General features: G+C 35.8%; 1 long non-coding RNA gene across 2 annotated transcripts; it reads right to left on the bottom strand.

The window, feature by feature from the left end:
* Positions 1 to 28: 28 nt before the first annotated feature.
* Positions 29 to 23,381, bottom strand: LOC127150140 (uncharacterized). Of its 2 annotated transcripts, XR_007822148.1 has the most exons (3): positions 22,473 to 23,381; positions 372 to 579; positions 29 to 260 (listed from the first exon to the last, which is right to left on the bottom strand). It is a non-coding gene; the product is annotated as an uncharacterized LOC127150140 (long non-coding RNA). The 2 variants fall into 2 exon arrangements; XR_007822147.1 differs by lacking the exon at positions 22,473 to 23,381 and having other exon boundaries at positions 372 to 5,357.
* Positions 23,382 to 24,493: the final 1,112 nt, after the last annotated feature.

The raw sequence follows: 24,493 nt of genomic DNA, 5'->3' as shown, positions 1-24,493 counted from the left end.
TAAATAAAATTTCTTAAATTAAAAATAGTAAATAAAACAAAACCTCAAATACTCATTAAAATCATAAACGAATGTATGTAAGGACAAAATTAAATAAAATCCTAACTCGGGCCCTATCTAGTTTCAAAGAAAAATGAATAAAATAAAAGAAATGCATCTAATCAAATGACATAAGGCGGAAGCAAAAACAATCCCTATGGCTCGCCACGGTCACTTCTTGTCATTCGTCAGTTTCCCTCTACCCTTAACTCTACCTTTGCCTGTAAAATTAAACAAGAAAGAGTGAGTATAAAAATGTACTCAATAAGGGACCCACTACTAGTCCCGTTAGGTGTCTGTTAAGTTCCTATTAGAGTCCTGTAAGGTGGTACCCTGAATCTGGCACGTTCCCGAACACGTGCAATCTGTGATCCTGTAGGAACATATCTGGTCTTCGGTGAACCCAAAGGAACACTTAGGACAACTGGTCTTTAGTGTATTCGAAGGAAACACTAAGACAATCGGGCTGTGGGTGATCCCGTCGAATCACTCATAATCATGTCTATGTCTATGTCATACTGGACTGGTGGCCCCGTCGAACTACATAGTCATAAAAAGTGGTGATCCTGAAGGACACCCATGCGGGTACGACTCTAATAGCTAAAGTTAACAGCACAACCAAACCATAGCATGTAACATAACATACATCATCATAAACATGGAATAAGTATCGGTCATAACATTTCTAATCAAACATTGTCATTAAAGACATAACACAGTCGTCATCATCATTATACTACCAGTAATAAATATGTTAACAGCTATCATCATCAATCACCCATACAATGACAGTCATTATCAATAGCATCCAGTTATACATTTTAGCTATCACTAATGTGTAACCAAATGTATAACTATAAGTACATACGGTCACTTAAATTCATTTCGAGGGTCTAGTAGTAGAATCTCTTACCTGGAGATTAGTTAAAACCGAAGGTAATCCTAACAACAAGGTCAAGCTTCCAAGGAATAATCCTAAATAGTAAGCTAAAATACTAAGTTTAATAATTAACTCGCAGATGATTAAGGATCCAAAAGTCCAGTTGGTTTAACTTACCCAAAAATCGAGGCCAAATTCGATTTACACTTAGTTGGACAAATTCCCAACTCTATTTCCAGTTAAATCTAACCAATTTAATCCACAATCAAAATTTCATTAACTAGAGTCCAAATTCAATATTTGTCGAGCACTAATCCAAAACTCAATCGAGACTTACTAAAATAGGTGAAAAAACCAAAGAATAAGCTAGGTGGCTCAAAAACGGCTTGGAAGACAAGGATCGGCTCGACTAAGGCAGAGAAAATCGACTCTGGTAGGCGGCTCACACGCGCAGGGGTGGCTCGACTGGGGTTGCGCAGCTCGGACGCTGGCTCGGCAGCTTCGCACAAGTGCGTGCGCGGGGTCCAGACTTCACGTGCGTGGATTGCTGACGACGACGGCTCGCGCTGACAGAGACGACTCGCGACGACTCGACTGTCAACAACGCTCGATTGACGGAAAGAGGCGATGGCTAACGAAAGCGATACGACGGTTGACGGGGACAATGTGATGGTAGACGAATTGACTTACGGTGCTCGAGTGTTCGACTTGGCCGGCGATTGACAACCGATGAGGCTCGTCGACGACTGCGGGGTGAAACAGTGTAGTAGGAGACGGTCGAAGACGGAGGATCGACTCGGGTTGTGGCTGCACGACGTGGATCTTGTGTATCGGGTAGGGCAACGGCTGACGACAGAGGAGAGCGGCGGACGGAGGTGGAGGCGGTGACGGCGGCGACGAATGTAGGAGCTAGGGTTAGGGTTTTTCCTTTCTCTTTTCTTTCTCCTTTTTTTTCCAAGGAAGAAAATGGCACAACTCCCCATGCCACATTTAAACAATAATAATAATAATATTATTATTATTATATTTTAAACTATCCTCTTTCTTTTCCTTCTTTCCCTAATTAAACCTATCAAAATCTTCTCTCACCTCATTTAAAACCCAACAAATCCCCTCTTTTAAAATCAAATATTCTCCCTCACTCCAATCAATTCACTTTTATCTTTCCCAAAATAAATATTTTTCCTTACAAAATATATCATTAATCCAACTTCAAAATCAATTAATTATACAATCATTTATATAATTAACCAAATTTCTTCCAAATAACAAATCAAATAATTCAACCAATTAACCAAATAACACTCGAAATTACAAATTGTCAAATTAAACTTAGAATACTTAAACTTAAAGATTACTTACTTTGGGGCGTTACACATCATGCAAGCATAAAATTGCCAAGAAGACGATGTTGAAATGTCTAGAAATAGCCTCACCAAACCGTACGAATTCTCTTTGAATCATTCAATTCTTCACATCATGCGCTAATATGTGCAGAAACATGGTAACTATCTCCTCAACATCTATAACTTCTGTTTCGACTAATCCAGCAGTCGTCCTAAGTAAATGGCATAGAATGACGAAACATCTACTATCCATTCTTGTACTTTGACGACTACATAGGTTGGACTCATGGATTAGTTGAAAGTACGCTAGTTGTTTAATACGATGTTTACTGTTAAATGATGTATGTTCTATCCTCTTGTGGTCATTTAGTAATAACTCTAATTTCATAAGTAACTAACATTGTGAAGTTGTAAATATTGTTAGTATCGTGACTAGCTCTTATGGATCCATTTCGTGATGAGTATTGATGATCTGTTCATGAAAGGTAGATCACAAAACGACAAACAAATAAAAAACTTGTTTGTTGTTATGGAATAGTTCCATTTTTTTCCATCATTTATAACAAACCTCCTTTGTTTTTAGGAGCAAGTGTAATTAATAGTTGTTGATTTTAGTCAAAAACTGAACGTCTACTTCTACCAAATGTGATTTTTTAAAACTGAATTAAAAACATAAGAAGAACAATTAAAAAAGAAAGAGTTTTTTTTCCTTTCTTTTGGGAAAAATAAGATTGAAATCTAAAATTTGATAAGATATGAAAATAATAAAAAGATGGATAATAATAATGATGAAAGCAAAATTGAATCTAATTTTATTAATCATATTGCGATAAACTTTGTCTCAATATACTTAATCACCGAAATTAACTCATAATCTCTTTGTTTAAAAGTTAATTTACATAAATGTAACAAAATCTAAAATATTTACGACTCTTATTACAAAATAAGAAAAGTTCATGACATGCGATCATTTTTTCATAAATTTCCATATATGCCCTTGCGATTTATATCTTCTTTGCGATTTATTAATTTCGGGTCATCTCGGTGCAATTAAGGTCCAAGATCAAATAGCTAAATGCAGAAGTTTTTCATCCCGAGGTATCTCAAGGTAATGTATGTCCGAGATTAAATAAAATAAAGGTAGAATTATTTGATCCCGGGCCATTCAGTGCCACTAAGGCCCAAGATCCAATAACTAAAGGGAGAATTCTTTCTTTCTAGGACATCTTGGGGTATTGTGTACCTGAGATGGAATGAATTAAATGTAGAATTCTTTCATCTCAGGACATCTCGGTGCAACTAAGACCCGAGATCGTGTATCATGATCTACACAATTGTTTAAATTTGAAACAATCGTTTAAAATGAAGTACATGATCGTGTAGATCTACACTTTTGTCTTTCATCTCAAGCCATCTCGATGCATTGTATGCCCAAGATTAGATAACTAAAGGTAGAAGTCTTTCATCCTGAACATCTTGAAGCATTTTAGCCTGATATCGAATAAAATAAAGGCAGAATTCTTTCATCCCGGGCTATCTCGATGCCACTAAGGCCTGAGATCTAATAACTAAAGGATTGTTTTTCTTCTCGGGGTATGGTATGCCCGAGATCGTGTATCAAAATCCACACAATCGTATATCCCGCCTGAGTAGCTGATTTATCGCGTGTTGATTAGAGAATTTTGGTATTTTACATTGTGGGCTTGTGGCTTTTTTCGTTTTCAAAATTGTTCTATACAGCGTAAATATTTTGTCGGTTTGTTATAATTTTTAAAAAACCTCTTGTTTAAAATGTAAGTAATCATAAAATGAATGAATATTGTGAAGCTAATTTAATTTAAACAAATATAAGATAACAAAAACACAATTGAGCAGTAATTAAGGAAAGATAAAATTCATGAATATTGTGGAAGGAATACAATAGGCACTGTTTGGTAGAATGATCCATTATGTGTGGATATCTCTATTTTTTAAAGAAAAAATAACCATTAATCTTATTTCTTTTCAAATGATATTTTTTCACATGAGATTTTCGGAGAAATTTGATTCCTGGAGTTGAACTTGTGTTGATGTTGTATTCATGTTGATTTGATGCAATGTGGTTCGATCTCTAGAATTTGATCCTTTGATTCTCTCTCGGCTGGATGCTTATACTTGATTTGAGGAAGCAGAGCACATGATGTTTTTAAAGTTGGAGTCTTAGAAGAAAGCTTGTATCTTCAAAGGAGTTTCAATCTTCGAGAGTGGTCGACTTAGTCTTCTAGCTTTTGGGAGAATTCTCTCTAGACCTTCTGGAGTAAAAAATTTTCTCCCACAAATGAAGAGAACTCCTCTATTTATAGAGTTTCCTGGTGGGGTTTTTATGAACTTGGGCCTGGTCTGGTCCATAGATCATACCCGTGGGCTCAATCACATAGATTTGGGTCATATTTAATTTTGGGATAAATTAAGCTCATTTTTGGCTCAATTGAATTTTAGCTCAAGTAAATAATATTTAATTGAACCAAAATAATTAATTTGATCTAATTCTCATGATAAAGACATATGACATCATTAGAATTGTCCAATTTGTATTTAAATTTAATTTGGGACACATGCTGATTTTTAGTTAATCTCAAATACAATTATTTTAGGAAATGACCTGACAATTTGTAATTGGTTCCAAAGTTTCTTATTTAACAAATGCACCTTTTCGAGATTTATGCACATGTATGGGTGGGTGAATCTCGAAAAGATAAATTTAAAGTCTAAATACGAACATTTTTTTGCTCAATTTGACATATCGAATTAATCAAACTATGAATCTAATACATGAGTTTGATTTAAATTTGAAATAAAGGTTGGAATATTGTCCATCCTTAATTTGAGAAAAGTTTAAGGTTTTATCCTCAACTTACTTTGATTTGAGGATAAAAATTTGATGATTTCTTTTTATAAAATTTGGAACTATATTTTAAATTGAGACGAAGATGAGGTTTCTAGCATATCCTAATTTGTCCATAGATGCACAAGAATTTGGAATGACAAATTTTAATTTTGAGATAAATACGAGATCTCAATCTTAGGATAAAGCTAGATTTATGACTCTAATTTAAATTTGAGATAAAAATGGGGTAAAATCTAAATTTTAATTTTAATTTGGGGGTAAAATCTAAATTTTGAAATATTTTAATATGTTTAGTTATCAAAAAGTGGAATTCGAGATTTTATTTCAAAATAAAATAACATAAGATAATTGAATTTTAAGTTTATTTAAAAAAATTTAAAAATTAAAATATGTTTAAATATCTCAAAAGTGAAATCTAATATTTTATTCCAAAGTAAAATAAGATAAGATAATTGAATGAAAAAAAAAGAAATTATTAAAATATGTTTATATATCTCAAAAGTGAAATATGAGATTTGATTCCAAAATAAAATAACATAAGATAATTCAATTTTAATTTTATTTTATTATTTAATCATTCTCAATTCTCTTAGTAATTTGACTTGTTAGCCTTATAAATAAACCTATACCTTGATCTCATCAAGCAGAACAAATGTATGAGAGAGAAAAAAAACTTCTCTCCTCCCTCGTTCTTTTTTCTTCTTTTCTCCTTTTCTTTTTTTTAACTTTTAACTTAATTCTTTTTTTATCTTCAAGTTTAGTAGCTGTTAATTTGTTGCACCAACTTGAAGCTCTATCAAAGATTAAGGTTTTTTTTTTTGCAAGGCTTTGAAGGTCCCACGTAAGTATATATGAGGTTACAGTCTCTTCGACGTCCTGCTTCTTTGTCTGTTAGCTTCTGGGATTTGTTAATGATAGACGATGCAACTTTATCATGATGCCCTGCTGCTTTTTAGGGTTTGTTCATGATAGACGATGCAACTCTATCATGATGCCCTGCTGCTTCTTAGGGTTTGTTCATGATAGACATGTTGGAACTTGCGTCCTAAAACTCATACTTTGTTATTTGATTCAATGAAATTTATTATTGAATGCTATAATCTTAAAACCAATAATTTTTAAGGTCCCAAGGCTATTTACTAGTTTGTCGTATAAACTTGAACTTTATGTGGAGACATAAACATGGATTAAGTTCAAGTTAATAGCCCAAATTATCTATAGTGTATAACTAAGGTTGGGCGCCTTATTCTGGATAAACACTATGGATGCGGCCCGCTCCGTAGTTAGTACAAACAATGTAATCCTGAATCGTTCATGTAGAGACATAGGAGTGTGGGCATCCTATGTAAATGGTTTGCATAAGACTGGAACCATGAAGTAGTCACTTTTAGTTATAACACCGTAAACTATATACTGACTTTCATTTATGATGGCCTAGGTAACTTGATCTTAATCCTGAGTCAACATCGCTAGCCCAATAAGCCTCCCATTTCAGAGGTTAGACCGAGTGGATAGCTAGGGACATAGGGTGCAAGATGGAATTCACTTCTACCCACTTCTGGGATAGTAGATATGATTGATGGATAAAAGCAAATGAGAAAGTCTGTGTCTACATTCTTGCTAGCATGTCATATGTTTTAGCAAAGAAACATGAATCCTTAGCCACGACTACAGAGATTATGGAATCAGTAAAAGGAATGTTTGGGCAACTAGAATGGTCCCTAAGACACGAGACAATCAAATACATTTACATTAAGCGTATGAAGGCGGGGACCTCTGTTAGAGAACATGTCCTGGACATGATGATGCACTTCAATATTGCTGAAGTAAATGGAGGTGTCATCGATGAGGCTAATCAAGTTAGTTTTATCTTAGCGTCTCTTCCGAAGAGCTTCATACCATTCCAAACAAATGCGTCCCTGAATAAGATAGAATTTAACCTGACAATCCTTCTGAATAAGCTTCAGCGTTTTTAGAATCTTACCAAGGGTAAGGGAAAAGAAGTAGAAGCAAATGTTGCTACTACAAAAGGAAAATTTAAAAGAGGATCGTCCTTTAAATCCAAAGTTGGGCCCTCAAAATCTATTAGAAAGATTGAAAAGAAGGGAAAGGGGAAGACTCCCAAGCAGACCAAGGGTAAGAAGACTACATAAAAAAATAAATGTTACCACTGTGGTGAAATTGGGCACTAGCTGAGAAACTGCCCAAAATACCTTGCTCAGAAAAAAGCAGAGAAATAAGCAAAAGGTAAATATGATTTACTTGTTCATGAAACATGTTTAGTGGAAAATGAAAATTCTACATAGATATTAGATTCAGGAGCTACTAATCATATTTGTTTCTCATTTCAGGAAACTAGTTCTTGGAAAAGACTCTCTAAGGGCGAGATCACTCTCAAAGTTGGAACTAGAGAAATGGTCTCAGCCAAAGCAGTGGGAGATTTGAAGTTGTTTTTTAATGATAGATATATCTTACTCAATAACATCTTGTATGCACCTCAAATGAAGAGGAATTTGATATCTATCTCTTGTTTAATAGAACATATGTATAAAATATATTTTGAAATTAATGAAGCGTTCATTTTAAGAAAAGATATTCACATTTGTTCTGCTATACTTGAAAACAACTTATATAAGTTAAGACCAACACGAGCAAATTTTGTCCTGAACACGGAGATGTTTAGAACAGCTGAAACTCAGAATAAAAGATAAAAAGTTTCTTCTAATGCCTTCTTATGGCACTTAAGACTTGGTCACATAAATCTCAATAGGATTGGAAGATTGGTTAAGAGTGGACTTCTAAATCAGCTAGAAGATAACTCTTTACCTCCATGTGATTCCTGTCTTGAAGGAAAGATGACCAAAAGATTTTTTATTGGAAAAGATCTTAGAGCCAAAACCCCTTTAGAGCTCGTACGTTCAGACCTTTGTGGACCAATGAATGTCAAGGCTCGAGGAGGATACAAATATTCATCAGCTTTATTGATGATTATTCTAGGTATGGTCATGTTTACCTAATTCAGAACAAGTCTGATTCTTTTGAAAAGTTCAAAAAATAAAAGGCTGAAGTTGAAAATGAATCAGGTAGAACAATAAAGACACTTCGATCAGATCGAGGTGGAGAGTATATGGATTTGTGATTCCAAGACTATTTGATAGAACATGAAATCCAATCACAACTCTCTGCACCTAATACGCCTCAGCAGAAATGTGTATCAGAAAGAAGAAACCGAACCTTGTTAGACATGGTTCGCTCTATGAGAGTTTTGATCAGTTGCCAGATTCTTTTTGAGGATATGCTTTAGAGACAACTATCTATATTTTGAACAACGTTCTCTCTAAAAGTGTTTCTGAAACACCTTATGAGCTATGGAAAGGGCATAAAGAAAGTTTATGTCACTTTAGGATTTGGAGATGTCCAGTACACGTGTTGGTGCAAAACCCTAAAAAATTGGAACATCGTTCAAAATGCCTTTTTGTAGGTTATTCAAAAGAATCAAGAGGTGGTTTATTTAATGATTCTCAAGAAAATAAAGTATTTGTATCGACAAATGCTACGTTCTTAGAGGAAGACCACATAAGAAATCATCAAACTCGCAGTAAACTAGTATTAGAAGAAATTTCCAAGAATACTACAAATAGACCTAGTTCATCTACTAAAGTAGTAGATAAAACTAGGAATATTGGTCAAACACATCCTTCTCAAGAGTTGGGAGAACCTCGTCGTAGTGGGAGGGTTGTACGACAGCCTAATCGCTATTTTGGTTTAAGTGAAGCTCAAATCATTATACCTGATGATGCCATAAAGGATCCATTAACCTATAAACAAGCAATGAATGATGTGGACAGTGATCAATTGATCAAAGCCATGGACCTCGAAATGGAATCTATGTATTCAAATTCAGTCTGGACTCTAGTAGATCAACCAAGTGAGGTAAGACCTATTGGTTGTAAATGGATCTATAAGAGAAAACGAGACCAAGCTGGTAAAGTACAGACTTTCAAAGCTCGACTAGTGGCAAAAGGTTACACACAAAAGGAGGAAATAGATTATGAAGAAACTTTCTCTCCTGTTGTCATGATAAAGTCAATACAAATACTCTTGTCCATTGCCACTTTTTATGATTATGAAATTTGGCAGATGGATGTCAAGATAGCCTTTTTGAATGGTAATCTTGAAGAGAGTATTTATATGGTCCAACCAAAGGGATATATTCAAAAGGATCAAGAACAAAAAGTTTGTAAGCTTCAAAAATCTATTTATGGATTAAAACAAGCTTCTAGATCCTGGAATATAAGGTTTGATATTGCGATCAAATCTTATAATTTTGAACAGAATGTTGATGAACCTTGTGTCTACAAAAGGATCATCAATTCTACTGTAGCATTCTTAGTTCTGTATGTAGATGACATTCTACTAATTGGGAATGATATAGGTCATCTAACTGATATTAAGGAATGGTTAGCTACGCAATTCCAAATAAAAGATTTGGGAAATGCACAATATGTTCTTGGTATCCAAATAGTTCGGAACCGAAAGAACAAAACTCTAACCATGTTTTAAACATCTTATATAGACAAAATGTTGTCAAGATATAAGATGCAGAATTCCAAAAAGGGTCTGCTGCCGTACAAATATGGAATTCATTTGTCAAAAGAACAATGTCCAAAGACACCTTAAGAAGTTGAGGATATGAGTAACATTCCCTATACTTCTACTGTTAGAAGCCTGATGTATGCAATGTTATGTACTAGACCTGACATTTGCTATTCAATGGGGATTGTTAGTAGATATCAGTCTAATCTTGGACGTGATCATTGGACAGCCGTTAAGAATATTCTAAAATATCTTAGAAGAACAAAAGACTACATTCTTGTGTATGGTTCTAAGGGTCTGATCCTTACTGGATACACTGACTCCAATTTTCAAACTGATAAAGTTGCTAGAAAGTCTACATCAAGATCGATTTTCACTTTGAACGGAGGAGCAGTAGTATGGAGAAGCATAAAACAATCTTGTATTGCCGACTCCACTATGGAAGTTGAATATGTAGCTGCCTGTGAAGCAAAAAAATAAGCAGTATGGCTTAAAAAGTTCTTAACAGATTTGGAAGTCATTCCAAATATGCATCTGCCAATCACCTTGTATTGTGACAACAGTGGTGCAGTTGCAAACTCACGAGAACCTAGAAGTCATAAACGTGGAAAGCACATTGAATAAAATTACTATCTTATCAGGGAAATCGTACATTGAGGAGACGTTTAGTAACAAAAATCTCCTCTAAGAAAAACATGGCTGATCCGTTTACAAAAACTCTCACGGCTAAAGTGTTTAAGAGCCACCTACATGGTTTAGATCTACGCGGTTTGTAAACTAGGATAAGTGGGAGACTTATTGGGATTATGCCCTAGTTTATATATATGTTTATTGTACTCATGTATATATATTTTTCTCTCATTATAAAATTCTAACTTACTTGGAGTTTTAGTCCAAGTGGGAGTTTGTTGGAATTTGTGTCCTAAAACTCATACTTTGTTATTTGATTCAATGAAATTTATTATCGAATGCTATAATCTTAAAACCAACATTTTTTAAGGTTCTGAGGCTATTTACTAGTTTGTCATATAAACTTGAACTTTATGGGGAGACATAAACATGGATTAAGTTGAAGTTAATAGCCCAAATGGTGTATAGTGTATGAATAAGGTTGAGCGCCTCATTTTGGATAAACACTATGGATGCGGCCCGTTCCGTAGTTAGTACAAACGATGTAATCCTGAATCGTTCATGTAGAGACATAGGAGTGGGGGCATCCTATGTAAATGGTTTGCATAAGACTAGAACCACGAAGTAGTCACTTTTAGTTATAACACTGTAAACTATAAACTGACTATTTCATTTATGATGGCCTAAGTAACTTGATCTTAATCCCGAGATAACTATGAACTTCTGTTCATTCGGTAGTATCCTTAAATCTGCATAGGTGAGGGCAGCTCAACATCCCTGACCCAATAAGTCTTCCATTTCAGGGGTAAGACCGAGTGGATAGCTAGGGACACAGGGTGCAAGATGGAATTCAGTTCTTCCCACTTCTGGGATAGTAGATAGGTTGTTCCCTTAAGGACTGAATCCAAGTCTTGAACAAGAGGCCCCACCTTCTCATTGGCCCGAGAAGGATTCTGGTTTATAGGTTGGATCTTAAACCAATTGTTCAATAGTGGATCAATAGAGAATATGTACGAGGCGTAACACTTTATCTGAGTTATACTTGCCCGTCTGTTCGTTAGAGCCTTGCAAGCATGTGATGTAGCAATTTACAAACTGGTGGGCCACGAGGTATGGGCCTATTTTAAGGATAGCAGACATCATTTGGTGAGTAGTGTCATTCCTCCCCCTTCACAGCCCAAACTACCTAAGAACCGATGGATCAACCTGGGTGGTAAAAAAATTCGCTTGGTTGAGGCGATGGCTGCTACTCTCGAGGAGGAGATAAAGGAGCATAAACATGAGAGCGATAGCAGCAAAAGTGATCGTCATTGGAAGAGAGTTTTGAAGAAAGAAAAGGTATCAAGTGATGATCCCGATGGAAGGGACTCAAGTGCTTTGGAAGTCCCTGATGTTCCACCATTGGTTTGCACATTTTCCTTTCTTAATTTTTTTTTGTTCATCTTTTTCAGAAATGACTTATTAATTGTTTACTTCTACAGTCACCTTTGAACGATCATCTTGAAGGCCTTATAGATCTAAGCAACGATGAATCTTTGATGGGACCTCATGCAGTTGATTCGACCATTGAGGAAGTTGGTACCTCGAAGACTTTTGTCTCTAAACCAGCTGAATAGTCCTTACGTCCATTTGCTCTTCTCGAGGAGATTCGTCGAGGTAAGATGACATTGGGAGTCCTCCATCCAAAGGAAATGTCTGCCTTAAAGCACCCTTATAGAAGGTCAGCTTGACACATGCTTCCCTTAAGTTTTTTAAATCGCCTTTAGACACTTCTAATAGACAGACTACGAGAAACCCTAAGCTTCCTTAGTGGGTTGGTGAAAATGTGGCTTCAAACTTCTTCAAGAAAATAGCCTTATGTATGTGGGAGGATATTCAAGATAAGATCATGTGAACTCCTTTTGAATCTATCCCAAGACTTAGGCCAGAAATAGCAACGGTTCACTCGAAGATTGAGAAGATCCATGCAGATGGCTTGACTCCTCTTGAAGAGTATCTAAATAGCTCTCTTAAGAGGGTAGACAAATTCAAAAATGTGCAATCTTCATATTCTACACAATTGTTGTCAACAGATAAAGCTCGTCAATTAGATGAAAAGACATCTGCCATCAAGGAAGCTCTAACTTTGATGGAACAACTATGAGGGGATACCAACGTTATTCAGAAAAAAACCATGCAGTTATCTTTAGTAAAGAAGAAACTGAAGAGGAGACTTCAGAGCATAAATGTTGAGTCTGAACAAATTTTGATTTTATCTTGTAAGAAAGTAGACACCATAGACCAGCAAGAACTAGAAGTTTCCAAGCTCCAGGATGAAGTTAACACTCTTGAAAGCACCCCTACTATTACTGAAGAAGCGATTGAGGCCCTGGCTACAGTACGCAAGAGCATGGAAGCTGCACGAGAAGAATTTAAGAACTTCAAGTGGAAGCTTTGATTTATGCACCCTTTGCCCCCTTTTATTTTATTGCAATCCTTGTAAATGTAAAAAAAAATTGTTGAATGATAATGCAAAAGAAAATTTTGTTTTTTTTATTCTAGTGTGGCTACATTCACATTTATTTGGCAATTCTTACATATGAGATGAGAATGAAACATGACTTTTTTTACGTGTGACTGAACTTAAAGTTTTTCTTAAGCAACCTACATACCCTTTATAATATAGGGATCAAGCCATAATGTAATTCAATTGATTTTTTTTTACTGGACAAGGACATTAAGCATAAAATTTTTTGAGAAACTTGCCGTTGATTGGGCCAATTTTTAATCCACCTCAATCAACAATCTTGTGTGCGCCATTTGTGTAAACTTCTTTGACAATGTAAGGTCCATCCCATTTAGGTGTGAACTTATTTCCCATATGCCTCGTTGTAATGATCAGTCTTCTTACAGTAAGTACTAGATCACCAACCTGAAAGGAGCGAGGTTTAACGTGCTTATCACAAGCTTTAGACATTCTTGTTTGGTAACATTCCAATGCTTGCTGATCTTCTAATCGTTCTTCATCAAGCGCTTCTAACTCTTGAAGACGTAACTTGACATTGTCATCGATAGTCAACCCCTCTTGCACTGCCATTCTTAACGATGGAATTTCTCTTTCGAAGGGAAGGACAACCTCTACACCATAAACAAGCGAATATGGTGTACCCCTGTAGGAGTGCGATGAGTGGTTCAATAAGCCCACAATGCTTCACCGATTCTTTCTTGCCAATCCCTCTTTAACTTGGAGACAATTTTCTTTAGAAGATTGCACAAAGTTTTATTGAATGCTTCACTAGGCCATTCACAGTTGCGTTGTACATAGAATGACTTGTATTGCTTGAACTTGAATTTTTCACATAATTTGTCTTTCATGCTATTGGAGAATTGCCTTCCATTATTTGTCACGATTCGGTGAGGAATACCATATCGATAGATAATATGGGTACGAATAAAGTTTGCCACGTTTTCTTTCTTGGCCTCTCTCAAGGGAATGGTCTCAACCCACTTTGAGAAATAATCTGTTGCTGCAAGGATATAAGAATGTCCTGCTGATGATTTTGGTGTCATAGGGCCAACCAGATCAAGTTCCCAAGCCTCGAACGGCCAAGATGCCACAGTTGAATGTAGAGGCTTTGGAGGTTGATGTATGAAGTTTGCATGGTATTGACAAGCTTCACACTTCTTTGCATAGTCCATTGAATCTTGAACCATCTTATGCCAATAATAGCTCATTCTTCTCAACTGAAATTGAAGCTTTGGTCCCGATTGATGTGCTCCACAGATGCCTGCATGTACTTCCTTTAGAGCTTTTATCGACTCTTCCTTTCCAAGACATCAAAGGAAGATCTCTTCAAGAGAACGACGATATAAGGTTTCCTTGAAATAAATGAAATGTGCAGCCTTTCTTCGTACCTCAGTTTTATGACGAGAGTCCTTTGGAAGCATTCCATGTTCAAGATACTCTATGATAGGTTGACGTCAATTTTCTTCGTCAATCAAATGGGATGTTGTTACGTTCGCTTCTTGACATTCAGAGAAAATTGGAGGCATAATCCTTTGTTGACAAAGTGGTATATTCAGAGCTACGTCATCCGACATTGTCAAGGCAGTGGTCAAATTTGCCAATGCGTCTGCTCTCTTATTTTCTGTTTTAGGGACATGTTTCAGCATCACACTGTCAAACATTTCCATCAATTATTGAGCATAAGCGAAGTATGGCTTCAAGTCTTAATGTTTCATATCATACTGAAGCGAGAGCTGATCAATTATCAACTTTGAATCACCATAAATTTCTATTAATGATACTCCGATGTCCAATGCCATTTGAAGGCCAATTATCAAGGCCTGATATTGAGCCACATTGTTTGAGCACAGTTCAACAAGTGCAAAATTATAAGGTAACATATGTTTCTCAGGATAAATGAGGACGATGCCTGCCCCGCGCCACTTCTTCGCGCTGCGCCATCAAAATACATAGTCCAAGGTTCCATAACTTCCATGAAGAAAACTTCATTGTCTAGCAAGTCTTCACATAATTTTTAATCTGAAGGAATTGGGTGGTCTGTTAGAAAGTCTGCCAATGTTTGCCCTTTTATCGCCTTTTGGAGAATATAGACAATGTCATATTGCTGGAGTAGAACCGTCCATTTGGCTAAGCATCCAGAGATAATTGGCCTAGATAGAACATACTTTATAGGATCCGTCTTTGCTACTAGATGAACTGTGAACGCCTGCATATAATGCCTCAACTTATCAATAGCAAAGAAAAGTGCAAGACACATTTTCTCAATGAGAGAATAGTTAACTTCGGCCCCAACTAAGGTTCTGCTTAGATAGTAAAGAGCACGTTCCTTTCCCTTCTCCTCCTCTTGCGCCAACAATGTGCCTAGAGACCTTTCCTATGCAGTAATGTACAGTATTACTGGCTTGCCAAGTACTTGAGCTCCTAATACTGGGGAATTAAGCAAGTATTTCTTTATACTATCAAAAGCATTCTAACAAGCCTCATCCCACACAAAATTTTCTCCTTTTCTCATCAACTTTTGAAAAGGTTGACAGCGATTGGCCAGGTTGGAAATGAACCTTCGAATGTAAGTCAATCGTCTCTGAAGACTTCTTAGGTCATGCAAACTCATTGGCCTTGGCATCTTCTAAATGACATCAATCTTGGACTGGTCAATCTCAATCCCTCGGTGCCTTACAATGAAGTTGAGAAACTTTCCTGAAGTCACACCGAACGCGCATTTGAGAGGGTTCATCCTCAGCTGATATTTTGACAGCAGTCGAACACAACTTTTAGATCCTTCAAATGGTCTTGCCGTCTCTTGGATTTGACCACGAGGTCATCAACATAACACTCAACATACTTATGTAGCATATCATCAAACACTTTCATATTTGGTTATATCTGAACGACCCATCCATAAAGGACAGTGCCTCATGTCCAGTAGTTATATCAACCATGATTTTTGTGATGGGTAAAGGAAAATCATCTTTAGGGCATGCATTATTCAAGTCATGAAAGTCTACACAAACGCGAAGCTGCACGTTCTTTTTTCTAACAGGGATAATGTTTGCTATCCATGTTGGATATTTGACTTTGCGAATGAATCCTTCTTCAATCAACTTGTTGACGTCAACCTCAACTTGAGAATAAACTCTGGTAAAAGACGTCGTTGCACTTGCTTAATCGGTCGATACCCTGGTTTAATTGCGAGATGGTGGACTGCTACTTTTAGTCAAGTCCTAGCATCTCCTTGTATGACCAAGCAAACATGTCTTTATACTCTGTGAGTAAACTCATGTACTTACCCTCCTCTTCACTAGAGAGAGATGCACTAATGAAAGTTAGGCGCAGTTCCTTCATTGTACCAAGGTTTACCTCTTTCAGCTCATCTATGGTAGATTGGCCACCATCCTCTAAACTCTATGGAGCATCTTTCGCGTCTTATTCAGGGGTTTCAATCTCTAATTTCTTAAGAATGGTGATGTGATGACATAAGGTTTCACCTTCTCCTTGTTCTGAGTCTTTCTTTTCAGGATTAGTTAATATAACATTATGTCTTTTCACCCTCAAGGAACCTTGACTTGTATTGAGAGTAACAAAAGTTTTTCTTTTCATTTGGGAAGGAACATTGCTACGAATTTCTCTCTCCCTTTACCTCACAAGGAAGTTCCTTATCATGGTAATTCTTAACGTTTGTATGCTTAATTTGGTACCAAGCTGACACACGAGATGTTAGTTCCTTCTTCTTTGTATATATGCTAGAACCAGCCTTGACATGTGGGCTTCCATCCCTAATACAATTAAAAATTGGAGCACGGGGTATTTGTACATTTTTCTTTGTAGTCACGCTTAGCCTTTCAAAGGCTGATGGTCTTGTAGCCGTCAAGGCCTGACATGTGCCTTTCTCATTTTTAAAGGTTGTAATTAGCCTTTAAAGAGTCGATCGTTGGTTAAGGCTAGATGTTGATTGGTGACCTTTTCTTTCTGTCTCTGTCATGCTTAGTCTTTCAAATATTGGGGCGCATGCAATATGCGGTCTAATTTGGTCAAATGTTGAGGTTCTCTAACTGCCACCTTCTTTTTCTTCCATACTATCAACCTCCTCTACAATTATATGATTGCTTTCAACCACTTTTTCCTTTCCCTTTCTAGTTATACGGATTGGCTCTGGCAACTTGTATCCGAGTCCTTTTCTTGACACGGGTATAACATGTCCTTCCCATAACAGCTTCTTTTCGATTGAGGAGAGCTCAGATTGTTCGTGAATTTTCAAGCTTTTAAACTCGATGTGAGTTGTGAAGTTATAACCTGTTTACGCCATATCAATTTGTAAGCCTTAGGGTCGAACCCGTCTTTCGTCTGCCTTTGAGGCAAGCTTGCTTCTGTTAGGTCTATCTTTATTTCTTGCTTAGTTATTTTGGTAAGCGGTGTAGTGAAGCTTTCTTTTAAGACTTCAATGTCACCAACTTTCAAGCCTTGTTGGGACTCTACAAATGGTGATTCACCTTTCTTGCGTCTCGACAAAGGAACAGAGCACAAAATCGGTAGGTTTTAAGTCTTTTCATCTATCAAGATCATATTTTTTGTGGTGCTCGTTGATATTTCACCCTTTCCCGAGTTAAAGGTTCATGGACTTTTATGTGGTTTCCTGCTTGCAAGTAATTTCAGGTGTAAATTATCTTCTCTATTTACAAGAGGAATTTCTACAGGCACGACTTCTAGGCTATTGTCATTCTTCAAATAAAACTTTGCATCTATAAAGTGAGACTAAGCCTCTAAGAATGGGTTAGAGTCGGCCTCAACCTTCTTTACATCGTCTTAATAAAATTTAAAGCACTGATGCAGTGTCGAAGTTACTACTCCATTTCCATGAATCCAAGGATGACCGAGCAACAACTTATAAGTGGTCCTCGAGTCTATAACATGAAACAATGCACTAGCCTTTAGGTCACCAATTATGAGTTCTAAGTGTATCATACCTATTACTCTTTCGCTGCCTTGGTTGAAACCTTGAATTACCAGTTTACTATTTGAGAGTTCATCCATTAAGATGTCTAATTGCCTCATAGTCGACTTTGACATTATGTTGACAACTGATCCATTATCGATGAGAATTCAGTCGACTCTCTGTTCTCGAACATATCCAGAAACATACAAAGGTCTATTATGAAGTTTAGATCCCAACAGCAAATACTCATCTGAGAAGTCTATAGACATGCAATAAGGAGTACTCTCGCATGTTGCAGTTGGAGCACTCGAACTTGATGCTGCTGAATTCAACAATACATTAATAAGGATGGTTTTGGTTTCTTGAGGAAGTGATAAAATCATCCACATTGAACCTCGATAGGTCTTTTGACACTCCCTCCTCTAGTGATCTTGGCAGGATGCTTTCTTCCTCCGTTGTGTCAATAGCATGACATGCAACAGCTCCTGGGTTTTCATCCTGATGATCACAAAGGAATTTTGTTGGAAAGAAGTCTGCCAAGGTTACTAAAGGCTGAGGTCGAGGTAAATCCTTGTCTTCCTCGTGCACGAGCTTAGGCTTTCGAGTCTTCTTCTTTTTCTTATTCTTTTGAGCCTTATTTCCTCTTCTATAATTTCTGTAGAAGCGAGACTCTTTTTGGGTTGAAGTCGACTTTCTTTTCTTTCGACGGGTCACAACGATCCACCCTTCATCGTCTTCTTCGATCGATCTTTCTTTTTCTTGAGAATCCTCAGGTGCAACTTCCTGATGGAATTGAACCATTGTAGGCTCGAAGGTCCCGAACTGGACCAAGCTTTCCCTTTGCTCAAAAATTAATCTTGGCGAAAGAGCCTCTGACATTATCGTTACTGCAACATGGTTTGTTTGAGCTACCTCCTCTAGGTCTAGCTCAATCTTTTTCTTACGAGCTAATCTTAGAATTAGCTCTTTCAACACAAAACATTTCTCTACTAGGTGACCGATGACCCGATGATACTTGCAGTAGTTGAGATCATCCACCTTTCTTGCTTGCTCAGGTCGCTTACATTCCGACAGCTGGATCAGCTGCTTCTCCAGTAGTTGCTCTAGCATATCAGCAATATCTGAATCAAGAAATAGGTAAACTTTTTCCTATCTTTCTTTTAAATTCAGACGTCGTCTCTCGCTTCCATCATCCTTCTTTTCAGTTCTCCCTTTCTTTCTTTTAGAGAACTTTAGTGGAGTCGCGTTTACGACCATAGATTCCTTCAGTGCTCTTCATTACCTTTTGAACACCCTTCGTCTCTTTCTTATACGTCCGGTGCTATAGAAATGGTTGAGGAACTCCTTTTCTAACTATTCCCAGCTGTCAATGACTTCCGACTCTAGATTGGTGTACCACTCGAAAGAATTTCCTTTCAAGCTTTGAACGACCTGCCTGACAAGCTGATCTCCTCTTGATCCTGCATTCTCACATGTTTCGACGAAGTGGGTGATATGGTGCTTTGGGTTGCTCTTTCCATCGAATTGCTAGAATTTTGGAGGTTGGTACTCAAGCGACATTTTGAAGTTATCGATTCTCTTGGTGTACGGCTTAGAGTACATGAAAGAAGTTTGCTGCGGTCCTCCATACTGAGCTCTAATGGAATTCGCGATCATATCCTGTAGCTGTTGAACTAAGAGAGAAGCAACAGAGACTGATTATTGTTGTGATTGGTTTTCCTGCACCACATTCTTCCCTTTATCAGTAGCTTTGACAACAGGAGTTTGACTTGACTCAGCAGTTTCACGAGTCCGCATCTGCTCTCTCAAAGCTGTGATTTCAGTCTCATTCCTCCACAATCTTCATCAGGAAGTTAACTTTCCTCTCCATCTCTACCATGGCAGCCTCGACCGTTATATCAGCCATCATGACATACATCACGTAAGGGTGTGCTTCCTTCTTTGACTTGCTAGAGGCAAAATTAGAATTATCATACAAAGGATTTTCTTTAAGGACAATCTCAGCTTTAGGAGACTCCATCAATTGCTTAAAAATGCTCTAAGCGACGTCAGAACCTTGATCCTGCTTTTAAGTGATTCCCTTAGAACGAAAGTGGGTGATGGGTCATGTGTAAGCGTCGCTTGCAACAGAAGATTTAGATGTAGCCTTCTTTGATGCCATTGATTTTCTTGTAGATTGGATGACGAGAGAGAGATGAGAGGTAGAGAGATCCCACTGGGCGTGCCTATTTGTTCACATGAGATTTTCGGAGAAATTTGATTCATAGAGTTGAACTTGTGTTGATGTTGTATTTATGTTGATTTGATACGATGTGCTTCGATCTCTAAAATTTGATCATCTGATTCTCTCTCAATCGGATGCTTACGCTTGATTTGAAGAAGCGAAGCACGTGATTTTCTTGAAGTTAGAGTCTTGGAAAAAAGCTTGTATCTTCAAAGGAGCTTCAATCTTCGAGAAAGGAGCTTCAATCTTCGAGAGTGGTCGACTTCGGGAGTTGAGAGTCTTCTAGCTTTTGAAAGAATTCTCTCTAGACCTTCTGAAGTAAAAAATTTCTTCCACAAATGAAGAGAACTCCTCTATTTATAGAGTTCCCTGGTGGGTTTTTATGGAGTTGGGCATGGTCAGGTCCATGGACCATACCCATGGCTCAATCACATGGATTTGGGTCATATTGAATTTTGGGCTAAATTAAGCTTATTTTTTAGCTCAATTGAATTTTAGCCCAAGTAAATAATATTTAATTCTAATTATCATGATAAAGACATGTGACATCATTAGAATTGTCCAATTTGTCTTTAAATTTAATTTGGGACACATGTCAATTTTTAGTTAATCCCAAATATAATCATTTTAGAAAATGATGTAGCAATTTGTAATCGGTTCCAAAATTTCTTATTCAACAATATTGATTTTGTTTAAAAGAAAAATTTTATTATCATATCATTAACAAATGATTAGATTATTAAAAAAATTTCTTGAACTTTATCATATTTGTTTAAAAAATATATTGATTCTTTTAAACGTTTGTAATAAACTTTTATAAATATTTAAAAACTATCATTGGAGTATAATTTCCTACCTTGGTTGTATTTTTTATTTCTACTCAAAATTTGATTAAAAACTAGTTTTGAAATGTTTTTTAAGCTTGACGAGTAATATTTTACCATTTTTTAAAAGATATAAAAATATTTTATAAAAATAATTTAGCTTTTAACTATTTGGACTCTATTTTATAACTCAAACGTTGTGGATTATTTGAGGAGGGATTTTGAACCTACTCTTACTTATTCAACTTTGAACTCAATGTTCCAAGTTAAGTATCTCCCAACTTGATAACATCTAAAATTTGTCAAGCGTGAATTTTGGAGGGGCAATACCATGATTACAAGGATCCTAAACTTACAAAAAAAATTTAGTCAAACTGAGTCAATTTACTACATTTTCTAACTTTATTAATATGACTATTTTTCCAACCAAAATTGCTTATTTCAAATCCACAAATCACATAAAATTTAACATAAAAAAGAAAAAAAACCTATTGTAGTTCTAACTTGTGACCTACTTCTTATCAAACTTAAGAGATTTTGATACTTTAATTTCGTTTGTTATAGAGAGTAGTATATAACAAAAATAGTAAACAAAGAGGACAGAAAAGATAAAAGAGTGAATTAAGAAAAATAAAAAGGAAAAATGAAAAGAAAATCTTGGAATGCAAAACAATTAAAATGTCAAAGGTAGACAATGGATAAAGTAACATACCAAAGAATGAACGATTTACAATGATTGGATAAACTTGAATGAAGATTTAGTTCAAATAGGACTATATATAATACATGGGTAAAGAAACATGTTGATATTGACAATGAACTACCAAAAATAAAAAGTAAATATGTTGCCTAAATGAAGTATAGAAAACAGTACAGCATAGAAGAAGTATATAACAGTTGCCTAAAGGAAGTCTCTAAGACAGTAAAGCATAAAGGATGTATATAACAATTGCCTAAAGGAAGTACGGGAAATAGTTGAGCATAGAAGAAGTATATAATAGTTGCCTAAAGGAAGTATAGAAAACAATAGAGCATAAAAGAATCCTAAAAAGAAGGGATATGACAGTCAAAGATGGACTAATAAAGACTCTATACAGAGATAAGGGATATGGTAATGGTAGAAACCAAAGACAATGGCAAATAAGAAAAGGTCAATGCCTATAAAGATAGAATAAGTAATAACTACATTGGGTCACAGATCATGATAAAAAATTAGAAAGATAAGATATACAAATAAAAGACAATAGTGCGGGTCACATATCATGAGGAAAAAAATAAGAGACCAAGTTTAAGTAATAATCGATCCCATATCATAGAATTAGAAAGACATAACTAAAAGTAATATGAATAATAGATCATAGAATACAAATCATGAATCAAAGTAATACGAATCACAGATAAAAAAAATCAGAAATTTAAATAGAACAAAGACTTAACTCAAAGTAATATGAATCACATATCACAAAATTAAACGGAAAAATGACATAAACATTTTATTCCTTCAACAAACATTATGTTTGAACTCATCATTGGCATCAATGAAGAATGATACAGAAATCACAAAACAGGAAAAAAAATGAGTAATATAAAAGTTTTCAGAAATTATGAACCTCATCTTTGACAAGCAATACAAACTGAGAAGTGAAGAGGTAAGCATCCCTACCATGCTCTCTTCCCCCAACCTTGCTCACACAAACCCGAAACCTTACCATTCTCCAAACCAAAAGCTATTGGATATACCATGGTGTCAACATCAACTGAATGGATTGAAAAAGATATTATGTCATTTTAGGGTTTCCATTGGAGTGGCAAGTGGGAAGTATGAGTGGCAAGGGGGAAGTATGAGTGGTAAGGGAAAGTTCGAGCGACAAGGAGAAGGGACTAGGACAAGGAGATTTAAAGAGCGGCAAAGGAAAAAATGACAAAACCCTAAAATCCAAAGAAATCGAACATGCAAGAGGGTGAAAAGTCGAATTGACACAGAAAGAAGGTGAAGGAAGTATGAAAAGATGCGTCGATGAGGGAGACAGAGACGATTGGTTTTGGAGAAGGGAGACAGGACGTTTCGACGCTACAAAACAAAGGAGGGAGACGAAGATGGAGGGTTTTAGAGAAGGGAATCAACACAAGGACTTGACAAACCAAAACAAAGAAGGAAGTAGGAGAGGGAGAGGGAGAGGGAGAGAGAAAATTTTGACACTACAAATCGAGGAGGAAGACAGAAACGAAGGGTATTCGAAGAAGCAAATCGACACAAAAGGAGTAATGAGGGAGATTGAGGGATTCAGAGAAGGGAAAATGAAGGGAGAGGGAAGGATAATAGCTTCGGAGAAGGGAGGAGTATGAAAAGGAGAGAAGGGGAGTAGTGAACATAGTGACGAGGGAGAGAGAATGGACATGAACAGTTCAATCAAGATTTGGGAGGAGTGAAAAGTGTTGGAGATTAGGGTTATTTTGTAAATAACCTTAATATTTGAATTAGGGTTAATTCGTGGGTCAAATGTGGAGTGGGGTACGACCCTTAGTCTTCATTTTTCAATAAATTTTCATTTTCAATATTAGTATTTATGTTAATGTTTATTAATGGATTGAAAATGATTATAAAGTGAAATTTTAAAATTAATTTTAATAGTGATGGAAAAAATAGTTCTTTTTAAATTATGCAATAGACATTGGTACTGAAGAGAAAAATACTATTTAGTGGAAACAATAGATTTTAAGAGCCTGGATTTTGAAGTATGTAACAATTAAAGACTAAATTGAAATAAAATTCAAAATTCGATGATTAAAAATTAATATTATGAATAAACTTATTTGCTTTTAACCATTTTCTTAAAAATAAAATGACATATAATATTTGATTATCTTTTCAAGTACGTAATGTGTAGTTCTTCGTATATACTATATCAATCTCTAATTATTATTTTTATTTCCATATAAAAAATTCTCTAATTATTTTCACATTTGCATACATTTTAAAAATTAACATGCAAAATTTGGAAAAAAAAATTATATTTAAACTCATTGAAGCACTTGAAAGAAGAAAAGTACTTCTCTTAGGCTTTAACAAGCCACCTAACTCTAGTTTTTTTAGCACAAAATTTCAAAATTATTAACTTTTGACTTGAAAGTTTGTTAGAGTTAAATGTGTTTTCTTTTTAATTGTTATGATAGAAAAAAGGAAAAAGAAAAAGAAAAAGATTATTATTAGAAGTACTTTTACATTCCAATATTATATTAAATGGAAGTAGTACAATTGGTTAAAGCCTACATACAAACAACATAATCTCAACAAATTTTTGAGAAGTAAACCAAAAGGACAGTAGTGGATTGAAACATTTAGAAGGACATGAAATGTACAATTGATGAACACAAAATTTTAATTTGAAAAGGTGTAGTACCAAAATAATTTAACAAATAATGGAGGGGTTATAAATGATTAAAGGTGAGGGACGATGAGGATATAAGAAAAATATTTATTTTTGGCCTTTTTCATGAGGGGTCCCTACTAATCTTCTTGGATCATGAGCTACCCACCACCCTACAAGGTCCATATGTGACACATTTATACTTATATATATATATATATATATATAAAAATAATAATATGTTTCTCTTCTTGTTTCTTCTT

This window comes from Cucumis melo, chromosome 7, assembly GCF_025177605.1.
Source record: "Cucumis melo cultivar AY chromosome 7, USDA_Cmelo_AY_1.0, whole genome shotgun sequence".
Taxonomy (NCBI): domain Eukaryota; kingdom Viridiplantae; phylum Streptophyta; class Magnoliopsida; order Cucurbitales; family Cucurbitaceae; genus Cucumis; species Cucumis melo.
Note: the sequence above shows the minus strand (reverse complement) of the source record. Positions and strands in the feature narration are given on the sequence as shown.